This window comes from Haliotis rubra, unplaced genomic scaffold (genome assembly GCF_003918875.1).
Source record: "Haliotis rubra isolate DU_JTF1 unplaced genomic scaffold, ASM391887v1 Scf178, whole genome shotgun sequence".
In the NCBI taxonomy this organism is placed as follows: domain Eukaryota; kingdom Metazoa; phylum Mollusca; class Gastropoda; order Lepetellida; family Haliotidae; genus Haliotis; species Haliotis rubra.
In genome coordinates this window covers 68,357-87,821 of record NW_025765758.1, presented here as the reverse complement: position 1 = coordinate 87,821, position 19,465 = coordinate 68,357, and the positions used below count along the sequence as shown (strand labels likewise).

At 38.5% G+C, this 19,465-nt stretch overlaps 1 long non-coding RNA gene across 1 annotated transcript; it reads left to right on the top strand.

The window, feature by feature from the left end:
- The first annotated feature begins 6,300 nt into the window (after positions 1 to 6,300).
- Positions 6,301 to 19,391, top strand: LOC124273202. The gene is made up of 6 exons (XR_006897573.1): positions 6,301 to 6,617; positions 7,862 to 7,981; positions 10,822 to 11,060; positions 11,725 to 11,918; positions 18,148 to 18,324; positions 19,314 to 19,391. It is a non-coding gene; the product is annotated as an uncharacterized LOC124273202 (long non-coding RNA).
- Positions 19,392 to 19,465: the final 74 nt, after the last annotated feature.

Here is a 19,465-nt window from a genome sequence, read left to right as displayed (position 1 = left end):
CCTTTGTTTACTTGCTAGCAGACGACATTTTCAGTGCTCCTCAGTATGGATGATTTAGAGAAGAGGAAGATGATTTTAGAGTATTATAACAAGGACATCGGATCAGCTAAAGTGATTTCAAGTAGAACAGGCATCCCTTTGTCCACTGTTTATCGTGTTTTGAAACATATTGCAAATGGATATGGCATTGAGCACCAGGGAGGCGCAGATAGGCCCAGAAAATTGACTGTCGGTGACAGGAGGCGGCTTGGTATTCTTGTTTCTAAAAACAAACGAAGTAGTTTAGAAACCTTAAGGCTGGATATGATTGATAGAGGAACTGTGGCTGTCTGTAAGGAGACAATTAGAACTGAGCTGCATGCAATGGGTTGGCAGAAAAGTCGAGGAATTCCATCACCGATCATGAAACCTGAACAAAAGGAGCGAAGGTTGAACTGGTGCTTACAGCATAGAAATTTTAACTGGGACAATGTGATTTTCTCAGATGACAGTTCTGTGTGGCTGTTTCCTAATACACTGAAATTCTGGACCAAACAAACTGAAAAACCTTTGTATCAGCGCCCAAAATTTAATATGTGTGGGTGGCATATCTGTGTTAGGGCCACCACCCCCACCACCCCACCCCCATTCCGACCCCCCCTCTGTGTATTTGAAGGGAATATGAACAGTGAGCGGTACACAGATATTCTCGAGGGACATTTACTTCCATCTGCTCACGTGTATGCCCCGCCGCATTGAAGCCTGCATTGCTGCCCATGGTGACTTGACAAAATACTAACTGTTCACCTGTCTTTGAATATGGAGTTATGTTCTGCTAATATTCACATTTAATACCTGAGTATTGAGTGAATTTTTGTAAAAATTACAATCTTAAATTCTCAATAATTTCTGGTTGTACTGTATGTGCGCTTCTATCGATGTCCGACTGTTATGGATTCTATGGAGTACTGTTGAAAGATTAGTTTGTTGTGGTGAGTTGGGTTTGGCACCGTTGTCAACAGTGTACCCGTGATACCATCTTGATACCATCTTGATGCCAGCTTGGTGTTGGGGTAAAGCCTGAAGTGATGCAAGTCACCCCTTGAGCATGGTACTGGTAAAGAGTGAAACATGATCAGGCATTCAGGACTCGAAACCAACGATCATAGGTTTCGTGCATGCCAGTGGGACGAGTCTCTACACAGTGACGAAGAACAACATACTTTGAAGTCCAGTAAATCTACCATGGACACTGATTCATAAATTAACCTTAATTTTGAAGACTGTCAAGGATATTATGTATTCACAGAAAAGTATTTGAGACAACTGGAATCAAACTGAATCCTCAAAAACTCAAAGGAGTTCTTGGAATTTCTGTAATATTAGAAGATCGCGTTAAGTTAAGTTAAACCATTTGATTTTTTGTTTGATCAAGGTTGCAACATTCAAGGCTTCAGTAAAGCAGAGATTTATGGTGACAAAGTAGAGGACATTGCCAGATTTGACGCATTAGTGACTGAAATTATGTCCAATGGAATTCCGTATATTCACTTATAGCATACGTTCCTGTTTTTTCAGTGCGAAAAGTGACTAGCCTTTGTATGCGTTTACGATGTACGTCATCGTTGAACAAAAAACACTGAGCTTTTTTCGATCACCCACAGTTGCTGTCTGTATTGTATTTATTCCAGCCCAATCAAAACACAAGTTTACACACATGTTTGCATCAGCACAATTTATATGAGAAAAGGTCCTGATAAACAGAGACCGAAAGAGGGCTAGAGATTTGTGAGCTTCTTTTTTCAAGCAGGGTGAATACATTACATAAAATATACCAAGGGAACAAAGGTATAGCTTTTAAGGACGCTTCTTATGTGTATAAAATATCAATATGTAAATGCCATCATTGTAGACAGAAGTAAGCATGGACAGAAAACAGGATTTTGATATTTGTTCTGCTTTTGTGTTGGTTTGTGTTTAACGGATAGTTTTTACGCATTATATGGTCGTAAATTGTTTATTCTCTAAAAAGAGTATTATAATGTCAGATATAATCCAATCCAAACTTGTTATATTTTACAAAAACAAAGATTTGAGTTACAGCAAAGTGTGTCATACAAGTTTTCGTGTAGATCTTTCAAAAATATAATTATACAATCTCGTTGGATAAGGTTACGTTTGACAAACTGATACAACAAGGGAACGGCATTAAAATTGAATTGCGTAATAAACAGTCATGTCAAAGTAAATTACTCATATGCGTGTTATTTTTCTGCACAAGATGAGGATGCCGAATTTTGAGTTTTTTGTTCTATTCATAAAAATACACAACATGATATCTTGAAAAGAAATTATGTAAACTAAACTTATGATCACTGGTGAGGATGACACTGTGATTTAAAAGTAAAACCAAACTTATTCGGATTGATTGGACTTTCAGCTGTGTTAATTATTTTGGTAAATGTCATGTAATTGTCAAAATGTAATGAAAATAAAAGCTTTGATTTCAAACAAACTTATTCAATTACATTATACAAACTTGTTAAGGTACGAATTTTGTAAAAATCTTTAAAAACTATTACATAACACAATCTTGTAGGATAATGTTACTTAAACAATTTTCTATAAACCTCAAATTATAACCTGTGACAAACAGTCGTGTCACTGCAAATGTCACTGCATATTAAACAGTCATGGAGTATGGATTTAGCAAGGTCTTAAAACTAATATCAGAGAACACCTTTGCCAGTTAAAAGTGAGAACATCTGTGAGTACACAACATTGCTCTGGCATACAAGGCAATGATCCGACCCTGGTCGCTGCTTAACCAATTATGCAAAAGTCTGTACGTCTGAAAAGTACTGTAGGTATGTCATCTCCGGCTGATTTCCTGTTGTCCAACCCTTGTAGTTACCAAAGTCTCATTGAGGACATTGATTCAAATATTTCTTGTCGAAACTGGCCAACCAGTTAGTACTCATGTTCTCTTTAGGAAACTGCTTATGTGGATCCACACCCCTTACAAAGAAAAGGTGGGTGCTAGTGCAACCTAATGGTTAAAACATTCTCTTGTCGCCAAAGAGCTGTGTTTGATTTACCACATGGGTATTATGTGTGACGCCCATTCCCGATTTCTACCGCCGTATAAAGCCACAGTCACTTACTAAGTAAACGCTTAACTGCCATCACAACTTCATCACATAGAAAGTCCTGGCTGTTTTCTGAGGCCTTCCACTGAGTGCTTGCATTTACAATCTCTTGTTCAGCATTATCCCCTGTATCCCCATCTTCCAATCTGTCAGACAGATCGTACTGACCTTCATCCCCCAAATCAAGCTTGTCAAAATAATCATTGACGTATTCAGTTCGTGATCGATGTTGGAAGCCCTAATATTTATCTACGACAGGTACCGACTTGAAACCTGACGAGGGATTCTGAATGTGCTATTAATGACACTTTGTGAAGAAACAGCAACGTTAGATGCAAATTATTGTTTAATATTTGCACATCTGCTTACAAAATACAAGAACACTATGAAGTTACTTTTGCAAGAATGATGGCGACCCATCAATATATCCCTCTTCGTAAGGATGCTTAAGATTCCAATCTAGCGGAAAAGTTGAATAGTGCAGATGAATGGTTTAGGCACTTTTCCTCAGATAACACACTGGCCTTTATGAGGCATTTAATAATATATCAGTTTAACCAAGTTCTGTGATAAAATAAGTAACCTTAGTGATGATTACATATTTGAGGCATTGTCAGTGGCAGCAACTGCCAACAATGTATGTAGGGCAGTAAAACTTTGGATGAGGACATTGGCTGGGACAGAATGGGATGTTTTTTTAATTCTGTTTCCTCTTTTTCAGTTTGTGGATACTACTTATAGCAACATCACACCTTTACTTCACCCAACTCGATAAAGACGGGTTCCTCACTACATATATATCTTTTAAGAAAGTAAATGCAAAAACACAGCAAAGGTCAACGTCTATATAGTCACCCTGCATGTGTGCTATTCAATTGTAAAACGGAGACGTCATTAACAATGCTGAGATTATTGAGAGGCAATCAGAAGTTGGTGAATACAATGCTGTCATTCACAATGAAACAGTGTGATGTTGCATGTTACAACCGACCAATCAGAATCGCCGACATTCATATGTTATAATACTGGTACGAGATGGCGTTCATACATGTTATGAGTAACATTGTAAAATAATTCAATAGGCTCTTCATGATTCCAGGGTTTCATTACAGGGTACATCATGTACAAACAGAGGTGAGTTCAGACATACAGATTGAGATACACTCCAACAGGCACATGTCCAGTAGATTCAGCCTCTGGTGTCCACATTATCCTGCTGTGTGTCTGACCACCCCACATGAGGTCTCCCTTCCGATGGTCATCGCAAAGTTGCAAACATCGGCGTCGGAAACTATTCAGATCTCAAGTAAAATGCGCCTCTGTCCTTTAATATGGAATTATTGTTAGTTAAACTGTTTGAAGTTTCATGACCTTTATAGAGCAATTTCCTACAGTATCTGATATCTGTAGATAGGGATGTGAGTGAAAAAACATTGTCAAGCAATTACATATACATGTATTCTTATTTATCTTTTAATGCGATCATTAGTATACTTTTTGGCGGTGTTTGCCGACACACAATACACTACTGCCAGTTCCTGAAAGAAAGAAATTGACCAAATCCTCTCTGGACTATAGAGACTACACTGGAACGTTCCCGAATACCTAGAAATTAAAGTTCTCCCAGTCTTTATATCGTAACGAGCACACCATTGCCCTCACAACACTTCTGCAATGTCTGCAAACACTGGCACATAACGGTATAAGTACAGAGAAATTTATTTGCAGTGTAAGTGTTTTGTACCTATGATGTATACCAGATACTGTTAATTATTTCTGATTTTATATAAATAACAATATTCTGAGAACACTCTCCCCGATGGCATTAAAAGTCCATGGAAACTGTCGCTTAACGTATTCAATAGTTAGAATAGAACCGACAAAACCCTTTCATCATTTATAAGAAATATCTGCCAAAAGCAGAGTCCATGGTACAAGAAATTCCTCAGCCAGGTGTCATTGAAAATCAAAACCGGTGGCCTGGACACTGGTACAGTTCGCCTCAACAGGTACTGGGTAACTCCATGACACGGCGTGGTGTCTTGAAATGCAATTGGAACCGGTTTGAGAACTAACTGAAACTGGTTTGGAATTCTGGTTTAATTTAAAGTACCTCCTCAGACGCGTCAATAATTAATGGCCTCGGATTCAGACTGAACCTTGAACTATTGACGTTTGTGCAACTCTAGACACCTCTGTACACATAAAACACCCAGGCCTGAGAATACCCATTATCAAGTATCGCCGAAACATATTCTATTGGGTGTGTCAGGAACGGGTGGTATGCGGTGAAAAATATTTGAATGGATCACTGAATATCAGGTCCTGAAATAATTAATCGATGTTTGCATACGCAAGGGTTTGTTTGAAAAGGCATTTTGATGTTGAGGTATTATTTGAAACTAAATCCCTGACTATATTCCTATTTTGACCAATCAGAATCAAGCAGTTTATAGTGTGATGGTGGAACTGTATGTATTGCCCATTACGATTTGATTTAATTTGAATTGGATAAAATTCAAAGATTAATCTGTTTAGTCTTGAATTATTTATTTAATTGCGTGTTTGAACATTAACGCCAGAGAATATACAGGCTCGATTTTCTGCCGATACAGACAACAGGCGTCAATAGCAAAATAGCAAATTCATTAATATATTGATGGCATGAAAAGGGTAAGCAAGTACCCGCCTCTCACACAATTTGCATAAAAAAGCGAGTGTTGTTTTTTGTAGATTGAACATGAAAACGTTTAATCCTCAATGCTCAATGCGCAGTGGTTACCTCCTATACTAAAACAACGTATGACATAACTGGTTGAAACAACGTAACGGTAAAAAGTAACATGTTGGCATGGCAACACGATTACAGAAAACATGTTCCTGTGACACATACTGTTCGTTGGACTGCATTGTTTATGTTGCATTATTTGACAGAGGTTTAGAGCCTCATGACAATTCGGTACTGTTCCAATTAATTGAGTTCGAATAAATATTTTACAGCAAGAATGATTGAGCTGAAATTATACCTGAACGTGTTGCTACAATATTTCTACATGCAAAGATTGCTTTTACGAACAATTGTTGTTCGATTTCCCGAATGTGAACGGTAATAATATATAACGCAAATATCAGAACAGAACTCCGCTCAATGGTTTTGTTGACATCACTTTGATCCGTACGTTTCCAGTCTGTGTGTACACTTCATGTGGTTGTGTGGATGCCCTTACCCCATACCCTGGATAGTTCCAGACTTAACGCTTACGTACACGTTTCTATTGATCACGTTCATTATACCATATTTGCTGATGCCGCGGACATGTTTAATGTGCTGTTAACGTTGGCGAGGTGTCTGTGGATGGGATGGCATGATGGTAGATAAAATCAGTTAGGAATATAACGCTGTTGACGACGGTGGCGGTATGGATGGAGTCGTCCCTGCTCTGGTCGTCGTTATCATACAGTACGCCACAGCGTCGCTGATTGAAATAGGTATGTGAATTTAATCAAAGTTACCTGTGCCGTGTGACGTGATTTCGACAATGATGACTAATATATGGTAAATCACAATAATAAAGTACTTACCTGATGTGTAGTTAATACATTGCTGAGGCCATATTCACAGAATGTGTTGTTCCCTGAAACTGATTCCATGTTAGCGCTAATATAAAACTTCTATGATCCACCAAGATTAACAATATTCCACAAACATTTCAATACCATTACGTAAGCGAACGATTCTATCGAATACAGTAATTTGTCCCAGAAAATGTTGGAACCTATATTTGGTTTCAGACAATTGGAAAAACATTGTCTGCGACAAACACAACACAATCACATTGTTATACATTAAACGGAGCAGGAACTAGCTCTAAAGGGTACTTTTGATCTATAGCAAAAGTGTTAACCATAAAAGAATATTATGTATTTATGTTCTTTTTACACTTATATGCCCACAAAGATTACCATGTCTGCATAATGTATTTTTTTCAAATATTCAGTTGATCCATACGAAATTCCATATTCGTTCGTTCCAGAAAATGATTGTTATATATACGATAGTGTAGGCTATATTGTTATAACTGTTATATAACATCTACCTTGTTGTCAAAAAGAAGAATATATGCCCAGTTTTTCCTGTGTAATGGTGATGTAAGATATTTTAGAACGTAAAACAAAATACTATTAAGAACTGAAAAGGCAAACAACAAACCGGGGCTTTATTCTTTGACATTTCATACATGCATTTTGCATTCAATCAATGAAATCGTTGTTTTCTGAGCATATTCAAATTCATTTTAGTCAAATACGTATTTGTCAACATTTGACAATGAGTTTTATTATTCAACACAATACAAACTCCATATGGTCGCATTAACGACATAAATTCAACATGAATAATGTTATATATCATACAATGTTAGTGTTTATGATAGAAAAGAAACGTGACATTTTGTTGAAAAAGGGAACCTTTTTTGACGTTCTCCTTGCAGGGACCCGTAAAGATCCGGGTTAGAATTGATCTTCAGTAACCCATGCTTGTCCTAAGAGGCGACTACTGGGGTCGGTGGTCAGGTTCGCTGACTCATCTCATTGTATCCCGAATGCGTAGATGGATGCTCATGCTGTTGATCACTGGATTGTCTGGTCCAGACTTGATTATTTACAGACCGCCGCCATATAGTTGGAATATGCTGTGTGCGGCGTAAAACTAAACTCACTCACTCTCCTTCCAGGTGTTGTGACGAAGAACGGTGGCAACGACCAGGTCATCACTCATAATGAAACCGGTCACATCGGACGCATACACTGGTTCAATGAAAGAAATGGATCCATTTTCCATAAAGTAGCTCAAAGTAAGTCATTTATAGAATTCAAAAAATGATGTCTCTCTCACAAGTTAAATATCTTAAATTACTCAACAAAATCGAAACATATTAATAAGAAGAAATGCTGAAGAGCTATTATTCAGACAGTAATGAAGTCGTCCAGATTATAAAAATGTTCGGATTAACGAGTGTACGGATGAATCAAGTGTACAGAGTTGTTCGAGCAGTGAGTCTTGTGAATATCTGTTCAGGTACAAACATTAGCTTTTCTGCATCAATTCATATATTCCCATATAAGAGTGTGTATTTAATTGACAGTTCGTCAATATATCTTTTTTAAGTTCAGAGTTTTGAACAGCAATAGAAATGCTGTGCACATCTGTGTAAATTATGTAACCATTCGCAATCAGTTTCGACCGATTCGTTCACTATATACCTTAAAGGCTCTATTTCACACCACACTTCTCTAAAAATAAATAATGCATTTCTCTCAAAATACTAACTATCGGCCCTCAGTTAAGCTACCATATAATTTATTCAATAAAAAATGCGTATTTAGGTTACAAAAGTAATTTTTAAAGTTCAAATGAATTAATGCAACGTTATATTAAATCGACTCTCGCGCCCTCTATCGGCCGAACATTATCTCAAGCGAACCCCATAGAGTCATCTCCCTTGGAGCGCTCTTGACGAATATCCTCATTCGTGACCAACTCGTGTTATTCCGGGACAAGATGAATAGCTTCTTGGATGTTACGGAAAGGGGCGAGTGGTGACGAATGGTATATCCTATAACTTCTTTGGAGACAGAACTCAGTCCTAAACTCAGTCCTAATGTCTGGCGCAAATAACATACGCGCAACTTGTGATTGTTAGGGGTATTTTTTTCAAGAATACTGCCGAGATATGTGTAAGTGTTTAAATTATGTACATGAAACATGTTGGGAAGGATATGCTGCCCATTGCTGACCATAATTTGCTCTTTACGCACAATGGAGTCTTTTTGAGCGAATACTACAGTCTGATTAGTCTCCAGAACTGACATAAATATTTACGCCATGGGTTTAAGAATGATTATTTTTAAACTTCATCAGTGTTTAAAGTAATCTATACAAATATACCATAACACTGACATTTTCCTGAATCCGATCGTCCAAATAAGGTCAAATTCAAGGTATCTTATTCTATTTCAACCCGTGTGATTCGGGTTAGAAATGATCTTCAGTAGCCCATGCTTGTCGTAAGAGGTGACCAACGGGATCGGGTGGTCAGACTCGCTGACTTGGTTAACACTTGTCATCGTATCCCAATTGTGTAGATTGATGTTCATACTGTTGGTCACTGGATTGTCTGGTCCAGACTCGATTATTTACAGACCACCGCCATATAGTTGAAATACTGCAGAGTGCGGCGTTAAACTAAACTCACTCACTTACTATTTCTATGTAACGTCAATATTAAACTGTGCGTATGCGTATGGGAACACTTAACTGTCAATAGCGTTCATAAAGGAACATTAATAATGGGCTACCAGTAATCCATTAGTACTGTACACGATCTTGGAACAGCTTATCAAACATGGTCATATCTATGTCAGTGTACAAACAATTAAGTAAAACACACATTCACCGCATTGTTAGAGCCACACATTCATTGATCACAATCTTCGACAACTTCTCATATTCTCTTTTACGAACAAGGACGATAGGTCTTTAGCTAAACTAGGTGGTATTCGACCGTTGGCAATGAGGTTGTGTTTGTAAGCTCATGTACACCAGTAAATCGTTATATTAATGGTCAACATAACAGCTGTGGGTTTGTCCCAAAACAATACGAATTCATCATGGGGTCGGGTGTATTTACGAAATGTTGATATAACTAAAGTAATATTCTAAACAACGTTAACCCCCCACCTTGCGGGTCGGTTTCTTTAAGCATGTGAGTCAGAATGTAATCTGGCCAAGAAAGTATATTCATCATCTGATACCGTTCGAAGAAAATAGTCAATTCCCTTCCACTGATTTATCCACGTCAGCTTGCCCGGTGAGTCTGCTTCATGGGTTTCATATTAAGAGCTATGAATATAGATTCACAGTGACATACAACTCTGTACAAGGCTGTATGACAAAAGGGATGATTTCGATTTTCCAATTGTCAACTTTCAATTTATATCGGGCAGTATATCAACAGTTTCTGTCTTTGGTGTTTACATTTCACAACATTTGAAGTCCAACATTTGAGACAGCATGCTTGTTTAACCAAGATTTCCAGAGCGTCATATGACCTTTGCTCAGAAGTTGTTTGATCAAGGCTACAACACTAAAGGCAACAGTAAAGCGGAGGACTTTTCCAAATCTGACGCATCAGAGACAACACTGATGGCCGATGCAATTCCCTATTTTGTAATGTACCATACGTTCGTGTGTGTGTTTTAGGTGACCAATTGACTTGCCTTTCCCTTTGTTTATGATGGGTACCACCAGTGGGACAGATACCCTCGCCTATTCGCAAACACTTGGTATCACGACTATTTGATAGTGATTAAAAAACAGCCCCTCATGGACTCATTTTGTGTGGGTGCCGAGAGGGTGTATGGGTGTTGCTAATGTGCACCTAACACACTCACACTGAACATTAATCTGTCCCCGACTGGACTGTTTATAAGCAATATAAGTCTAACCAATTTTAGTGATGTGGCAGTACATAAATCTATCCCTGGGTTTGTTTGTTTGTTTTTCTAAAATATTCACATATTGTATTATAGGCAAGGCCAGATCATCCAAACATCAATCCAACTTTTTAATAGTCAGTGAGCATGCTGTCGAACGTATGCGTCTGTTTTAACAATTAAATATTCATTTTGAAAGTTTCAAGTATGAGGAACCGCAACTTTGACCTCATCATAGCGCCAGACCCAGTGAGGGGAGAGTCAGTGCAATTCATCAGACCGGAGTCGTTTTATAAGAACGATGTTGACAGATATCGTCTGTCATCCAGCACAGAGTACCCCTGGAGCCCCCTTTGTCCGACTTCCTCAACTACACCAGCAGCCTCACCCACACGCTAGATTGGAACTCGACGACGATACTCAGTGACAGGGACAACAGTATGTAGAAACCTGAGCTATACTGCCAGAATGGTGATACAATTTAAGGCTGTCGATATGATACGAATTATTATCAGTTTGTTGTCAGCTTTGCATTATTGATTTCTCTATATTTTTATATAATCTTTACAAGTAATTTTCCTTGCACTCAAAATGGCGTTTTTTCTGTAATTTTTGTTATTTTCTGTACTTGACATCCCTTTCATGTCGAGCAATATTCCAACAGCTCCAGCTTTTGGTGTTTACATTTGACAACTTTTGAGGTACAATCGAGCGTGCTCTTTATATCAGGATTTCAAAGAGCGTCATGCTACTCTTGCTCAGAAGTTGTTTGATCAAGGTTACAACATTCAAGGCCTCAGTAAAACTTTCAAGAAGTTTTATGGTAGACATGTAGAGGAAATATCCAAATTTGATACATCAGTGACAAAAATGATATTCCATGCAATTCCCTATTTTGACTTACACCATACGTTCCCGAATTATTTCAGGTGAATAAATGACTAGATTAAGCATATGTTTATGACGGGTGCCACCGGTGGGGCAGGGTACGCTTACCTTTTCGCGAACATCTGGTATCATCACTGTTTCAGTTTGAATTGTTGTTCCAGGACATGAACAGTATTATTTTTTTCTAGTGTTGTGTATATTTCGTTTTATTCAGGTTTTGACTCGCACAGCCTGGCCAGGGCCCTATCAAGGCTTGGTGTCAAGTCAGAATTAGTGTTCGTGAAGAAAGACGGTAATCTGAAGTTCCTGGAACCGATCATGGAAAGCATTGGCATGGACAAGATGAAACTCAGACTACGATTTGTAGTACTGTGTTCTTTACCACTTATTAGGCAAATACTTAAAGAGGTAAGTAACCACTGCATTTGCCCTGTCCCTGTTTTAAGTTGCTAAAATTGTGTTGTTACAATTTTGTGAGCTGTTGTTGTTTTAGCAGCATTTGCATATTTTCATACAACATATCTACTATCAAAGGTAGTATTGAAGAAGGAAGTCTTCAACTGGGACTTAACTGTTCCTGTGGTGAAAAGGCTGGGGTGGTGTCCTTAGAACTAACAGCCGTTGTTAGTTGTTAAATCACTTGGTCTCAACGATTGAGTAGGTTGATGGTGGTGATGAAGCTTGAAGAACTTACTGATCACTTGCTCTGAACGAAAGAGTAGGATGACGGTGGTGATGGAACTTGGAGCAGTTACTGGTCGCTTGGTCCAGTTACTGATCGCTTGGTCTCAACGAACGAGTAGCTTGATGGTGGTGATGGAACTTGGAGCAGTTACTGGTCGCTTGGTCTTAACGAACGAGTAGCTTGATGGTGGTGATGAAATTTGGAACAGTTACTGATCGCTTGGTCTCAACGAACGAGGAGGTTGATGGTGGTGATGGAACTTGGCGCAGTTACTGATCGCTTGGTCTTAACGAACGAGAAGCTTGATGGTGGTGATGAAATTTGGAACAGTTACTGATCGCTTGGTCTTAACGAACGAGAAGCTTGATGGTGGTGATGAAATTTGGAACAGTTACTGATCGCTTGATCTTAACGAACGAGTAGCTTGATGGTTCGTGATGGAAGTGGGCAGGTGAGGTAGTCAGACCCTATCCCTTTTGAACATTAGATTTGTATCCTATATTTCACAGACAGGCAGCGTAGTTGCTATAAGACCGGACTGATGGTGTCATTTTTTCTTAACAATCTTGCTGTTGCACGTTCTGTAATTTGTTTATCAAAAGATATGCGGTCAAAGAGGAGTAATTTGCAGTAGTCTATAACTTGTAAAGTCTTTAGTTCTCCTCAGTCATGTCATTTAAACGATATTCAATAAATATCTGGAGAAATATCTTTTTCCCCTTGCCAAACCATTAAAAGATTGTCAAGAATTAGCCATTTCAACCTTTTTTCTATATGTCCCTAACCACGTCGTTCCACAGCTGAAAGCAAATGTTGATTCTATTGTCATCATGCGAAAGAATTTTATTCTAATTTGAATGTACTTAGATTGGATAATTACAAATCAGTAACAAGGTACGAGCTCACTTGGCTCTGTTCGCGCAATGAATAGTTTCATACACATATGTAAGAGCGATGTAAACAGCATCTCTTGGACTCGACAATTTAGCCGATGTTAAATTGTATGAAATTACCTTTTGTCGAAATAAGCAAATATCTGTATATTTCCATATGTAATTAATTATTTATAACCAATATCCATTATTATCTTTTAAAGTGAGTGAGTTAATATTTAACGTCACATCGGCAATATTTCGTGACGAGAACATATTTGACATTGAAATGGAACATCTGGATATTATATAAACCTGTTGTCAAAGGACAGTAAAACAACTAGAATATCACAATTAGAATTATAACTAGCGTGGAAAGTTAAAACTAATAGTACTATTTGGACAATACAATATAAAAACAGGCTATATATCGCCAAAAACTGAAGGTAGACCACCATACTAGGACCATGGGGACTTATCTTTTAGAAAACATCTTACTACAGACATTTGTTTGTGTTTATTTCACAGTTTTTCAAGCCTTCTTGAATGGTACCACGATATTAAGATTACCGTTTGTAAGAACGATGCCAACAATGATGGTTATTTTCATCCAATTGCCTTGTTCCAATTTCCAAAGCACAATTCAATACTTATTTCTAATGGTATTCCAATCCATGTATTGCTTCTCTAACGTATGAAAGAAAATGTCAAATAATGTCCAGCCTTCACTGATAGTATCCACCGGTAGATATAGACTGACACTTATGATGTTATGATTGGGTAAATGTATGCCATCATACATGGTATTTGCGTTCGTTCAACTATAATTGTCCTCTAATGGCGCCAGATCTATCCAACACAACGATTCATCAAGATGAAGGTAAACGAACAAATAGCCAGTTTAAAACCACCAGCAACTAACACACGTCAGTCGATTTTGCATGTGTAGATAGCTCATACAATGCCGACAGAAAAGAACGCACTTTGTTTCACATCAATTTTTTAAACTACATATTTTTCAGTTTCCTGTCTATTGTTCACATCAAACACATAATCCAAGATAAACTGATCTTCCGAAAATAATTTTCCCTAAAACAGTCTCCGTGTGATGATGAAGTTCATTAACTTCCTGCTTAAATGTTAAAGAGCGTTCAGCATTTTTCTTTGTCTAATTCTATGTTTACAGTTGGTAAAAGCCTTGTTTTCTTTCTCTGACAACATGTGACCAAGAACAGCATGTTTAAATTCCTTTCAGCAACTAAATTGAAGTTAAACAATGAAATGAGTCATTGCGATGTATCAATCATGGGATGAATGTTTACTGCATGCGCGCGTATGTTATTCCAATCTAACTCCTCTGATTTGCCATTATGACTCTACATTAAATGTATGCACATCACTTGTCTTCATGCGTCCCATTAGTAGGAACCTTCTGGCACATACTGACACGCAGTCCCCATTTACTGGAATTAATGGAAATACATTAATTCATCCTGTTTAACAATTGTTACAGTGTAATGTCACACAAACGGACGATTAGCACCAAGACAGTGTTCCTTACTAATACAGACGTATTTACCGTTACTATTTCTTGTACACAGGTAGCAACACAAATATGTCAAATTATTTGTTCAGAACATCGAGCATGTCACGGGACACTCTTGGTTCAGTAAAGAGGACCATTTTTTCCATCCGTTTCAGAAAATCATTACATTATTAAATGCAATCTTTATTAAACAGATCTCAACTGCCCTGAATATGAAATGCCAGACAGCTTATCAAGGCACCTAGCTCTTAATTATTAGGGAACGTGGGTAGACTTATCGTTAAAGCGTTCGCTCGTCACGCCGAAGACCCGGGTTCAATTCCCCACAGGGATACAATGTGTAAAGCCGATTTCTGGTGTCCCCAGCCGTGATATCACTGTACTATTGTTTAAAGTGCTGTAAAACTAAACCAGCTCATTCACTCACTAAAGTTATTGATGCGATCTACAAAATCTTGAATTGTCGCGTCCTCGTGGGTTTCACCAAATTCTGCATCACTGTGGGTTTTCCCTACCATTATTAAGTGGGCAAAATACTTATAAAAGTGACATTACGCCTGACTTATCTGATTCTGACCTCATACGTATTACACACGTTAATTTCAGGGTTATTCATAGCTTTTGGACATTATACGTGAAAATGTAAGATCATCAGAGGGGTAAACAAAGCACGTGATGTAGACTACCAGTGGTTGGTCTTCCGTTTTGTGAAACAGCAAATCTTGTCAGAAGAGTACAGGGCCTTATGTGGCAAAAAACAAAGGAGAAAGACAGTATTTGTAATGTAGAATGTCAGTCCATCAATGGTGATTGTTGAGTTTTCCACACAAAAAAGGTTAGGTGTGTGTTAGATGATGTTCATCCAAAGCATGTAATATGAGAAGTTGAAAGAGCTCACACCAGCTGAGGTGTTCAAAATGTGCATTTCATGTGATAGTAATATCTGTTTTGAAGGACAATTAATTGATTTCTCGGTACTTGGTAAGTGTTGCTTTCCGTAGTAGAGGAATGTGTACTTCTTTCAGTCAGTCATATGCTACAGTTAGTAATTCTACATGGTCAAAATTAGTGGTCGTACATTTGGATGGATTTCCTGCATTTTCTCCGTAATCATTTTGAGGTAGTAAAAATGCACTGACTGACTTGTTTGTGTAAAGCACAACTGACAAGTTCATGTTGGAAAAATAACCAAACGATCAGGTGGATTGGATTCCGCATGATTTTGCCTCAGTTACATGACACCAACTGCCTTTGCTGGAAGCTGTGGATTAACAAGTAAATATGTACATAACCTACCTCTTAACAACTGACATGTCAAGAAAGTAGTAGTATCTTCGATTACTTGGTTGTCTGTATTGTTTAAGGTTTGGTGTGAATGGCGGATGCTACCGGAAGACAGATTATGCTGACCATTTACGCAAACACTTGGTATCATCACTGGTGTTCAGTGGTTCATTCATATAATATTCATAGATATTTTGGCAACTACTCGAAATAAGACCTATTTCTGAGGATAATATATGTTTTGTCATATGTTTTGTGTATGACTTCTCTGTCTCTAAACCTGTGTATATCCCCAGAGATAACAGACCCTCCAGATCCCAATGGTAGAAGAAATTCCACAATTTTCTGAGAAACCTAGCGTACATATACGAGGATTACATGGGTACATTACCGAAACTCTTCACGTTGTCTATTTGAAGCGAGATACAGTGGTGGTTGCAGTGGGAATCGTGCCCGCTTTAGGAGCAGCAAATGTGTCCCTTATCATCGACACAGTATAAGGCTGACATCATGTTCTGAATAGGAAGAGAGAAGAGTTATATATCCTTCCTGCGCGGGTACCAAGGCTGTGACTTAACAGAAAGATAAGAATGACACAACTCGTTCCAATGAAATTGATTTACCTGATACATTTATCAGTCATCTTCATGAAGCTGAAGATATGAAGATCAAGCTTCACTGTTCCCAGCGATTACCCAATAACACACCCCAGTAAGCATACAGCCGAGAATAGTGTGACTGTGTAATTCTATCTATGGTATTTGTCTTTTCAAGCAAGGTCGTACAAATTGATAAGTTGGATGTTGAGACTGGTATTGAATCGGTGTGTCATGTTTGTGGTTAGAAGGTAAATTTGAACATGCCATTCGTCAATATGTGAATTACGAACACTGCGCATCAATTGGATTGCGATTGATGTATGTGCTTCATGAAATTCAATGGATCCTGTTGGAACATAGGACAAAAATATTTCAAGGAGTAACACGATTTATGCTTAATGTGTATAATGTGGAGTTTGTTAGGCTTTTTTTAAATGATGAATTATTGTGTGATCTGTCTTTGTAATGTATGGACCCACCCGTTACAGGTGATGAACTATTCATATACTTTATAAATGTCAAGTATTTTGGAAAAGACTGCGCTGCATTAAGGAAAGAATGTACTGCACTTTGACAAAATGCATGAACACTTTAAAGATGTGTTCGATATATCTGTTGATCCAATATATTCCTCTGCAGAGGAGGAGAATGATGATGCTCTAGATATAGCAATAAATATAATGTAGAATTCAGTATCGAACCATATACCAAACATTCTACCGATGAGATAACAATAGGTGTGTGTTTTTATATGTGAGATGTGTACATGTTGTATTTGAACAAATTTGTAGCTGGAGCAAGACAAGCATTCGTCTATCTCAAGTGACTGAAAAACAATGTTCAAACCAATATATATATTTAATAACACGTCTTTAAAAACAAATTGAGTAGCAGTTGTATGTAGGAATGGCAGACTGCCTATTTTATATCAGAAAGAATGTGTTGCAGATGAATATAATTTTTCATTATTGTGACATCTGTGCCTTTAAAAGTAAGGGATGTCCTATTTTTGTGGATATTTTATGGTAACCAGGTTGTAGGATTGTATGCAGATTTAGAAAATAACAATCATTATTCAATTCACAACGTGTTCTGAAATCCGTGCAAACACGCCCAGTTCGTGCACGTGAACATGGACGGGCTTAAATGTGTCAGTTTGGATAAAAACAAAATTGAATATTGTCCTGATATTGTTTAATCTCAATTAAACGGATGAATCCTTTTTACATCTCGCGTCTGCACCGTCAGGAAAGTTTACTTGCAATTGGCACGTTGGAAGTTGGCATGTTGGAAGTTGGAACACTGTCGTGCCAAGCTAGAACATTGTGGCACGAGCTGTTAACATTTCACAGGTAGTAATTAGAAGATTACAGCCACGAGTTACGAGTACACAGATGGAATCTGCTTGTCCACGATGGACGGACCGTCACATTACTGCAGAACGTCCTTGGTGTCAAGTGCAGCAGCGCTCCGCCAATCTTCGCTGAGCAAACGATCCAAGGCTAACTTTAAACTATATTTTGCTTTACTTTCTATTGTGTGTGTCGTAGGCGGAAGGAGCATTTTAATGCTGTTAGCGTTAGACAGAACGATAGTTTTGGGAGTAGCTAAGCAGAAAGTAATAAGATTTACTACACCTTCTTGTTTTTAGGCTGAGGAGTTTGACACGTATTTTGGGAAGGGTTCCTTGTTTCGTCACTTCTCCCAATGGCTGCTGTTAGTCCCTCGACCTGCTTTAAGATCCATAGAGGGCATGGACCTGAAACTGGACCATGTCGCCGTCATCAGCACCTCATACAAGAACTTCGACATCAGCAAACTAAAACAGGTCAGTTGTCTGCATATATGTATTGTTTGTTGCCCGCGTAGCGGACGCTTGGCGGTTTGGGTCGTACCAACAGACTTTATAAAATGTCAATTGTTGTTACCCTGCATGGTGCTTGTCATAAGCGGGTAAATTGAGTGAGTGAGTGAGTTTAGTTTTACGCCGATTTCAGCAATATTCCAGCAATATCATCATCATCATCATCATCATCATATATACATTTGTATAGCGCCGATATCCAGCTCCGCTCAGCTGCTCAAAGGCGCTTTGTTTTTCCCTCGTTCACTGGATGTCAATCTCAACGGCACATCGTATTGTCAATCTCAACTCCCTGGGGAGCATACAATATCACGGCGGGGACACCCGAAATGGGCTTCACACATTGTGCCCATGTGGGGAATCGAACAGGGGCCTTCGGCGTGACGAACGAACGCCTTAACCACTAGGCTACCCCCACTGCCCATAAGCGGATAAAACAAGGACTGGCAGCTGAATGGAGTATCTGAGTGCTATCTCTTGGGTTGCACTTAGTCTATAAATAGATCCACACAAGAGCAAGCAGCCACTAAACACAAACGGAGTGAGTTTAGTTTTACGCCCCACCAAGCATCGATTCTTGACCAGACAATCCGGTGATCAACAGCTTGAGCATCGATCTGCGCAATTGGGATACGATGACATGTGTCAAACAAGTCAGCAAGCCTGACCACCCGTTAGTCACCTCTTAGGACAATCACGGGTTTCTGAAGGGCGATTCTAACCCTTATAACTGCAAAAATATTGAACGCAACGTTTACACCCTTTCTTCTCGGCACACCCTCACATGCTTGTTTGTCTTTTATGTGTGGACATTAAGAGTGTTTCAAACAGATCCTTATGATACACGCGGTAATAACAAAATATTTGCGAAGAGATACAATAATTTATTTACAATACAATTTCGGAAAGTACAATACTTAAGAAATAATGGCCAACATTTACCTTTCTTTCAGTGGGTAGTGAAAACAACATCAGAGGTTTTGTCATCAGAGCACACATGGAACAGATCTGATTTCACGGACCATTTTCTTCAGGTAAGTAAGGTCCCGCTAGACGAAGCCCAACTGTAACGGTTTTTCAGAGGGGGGTTCTGTTTCAATGCCTA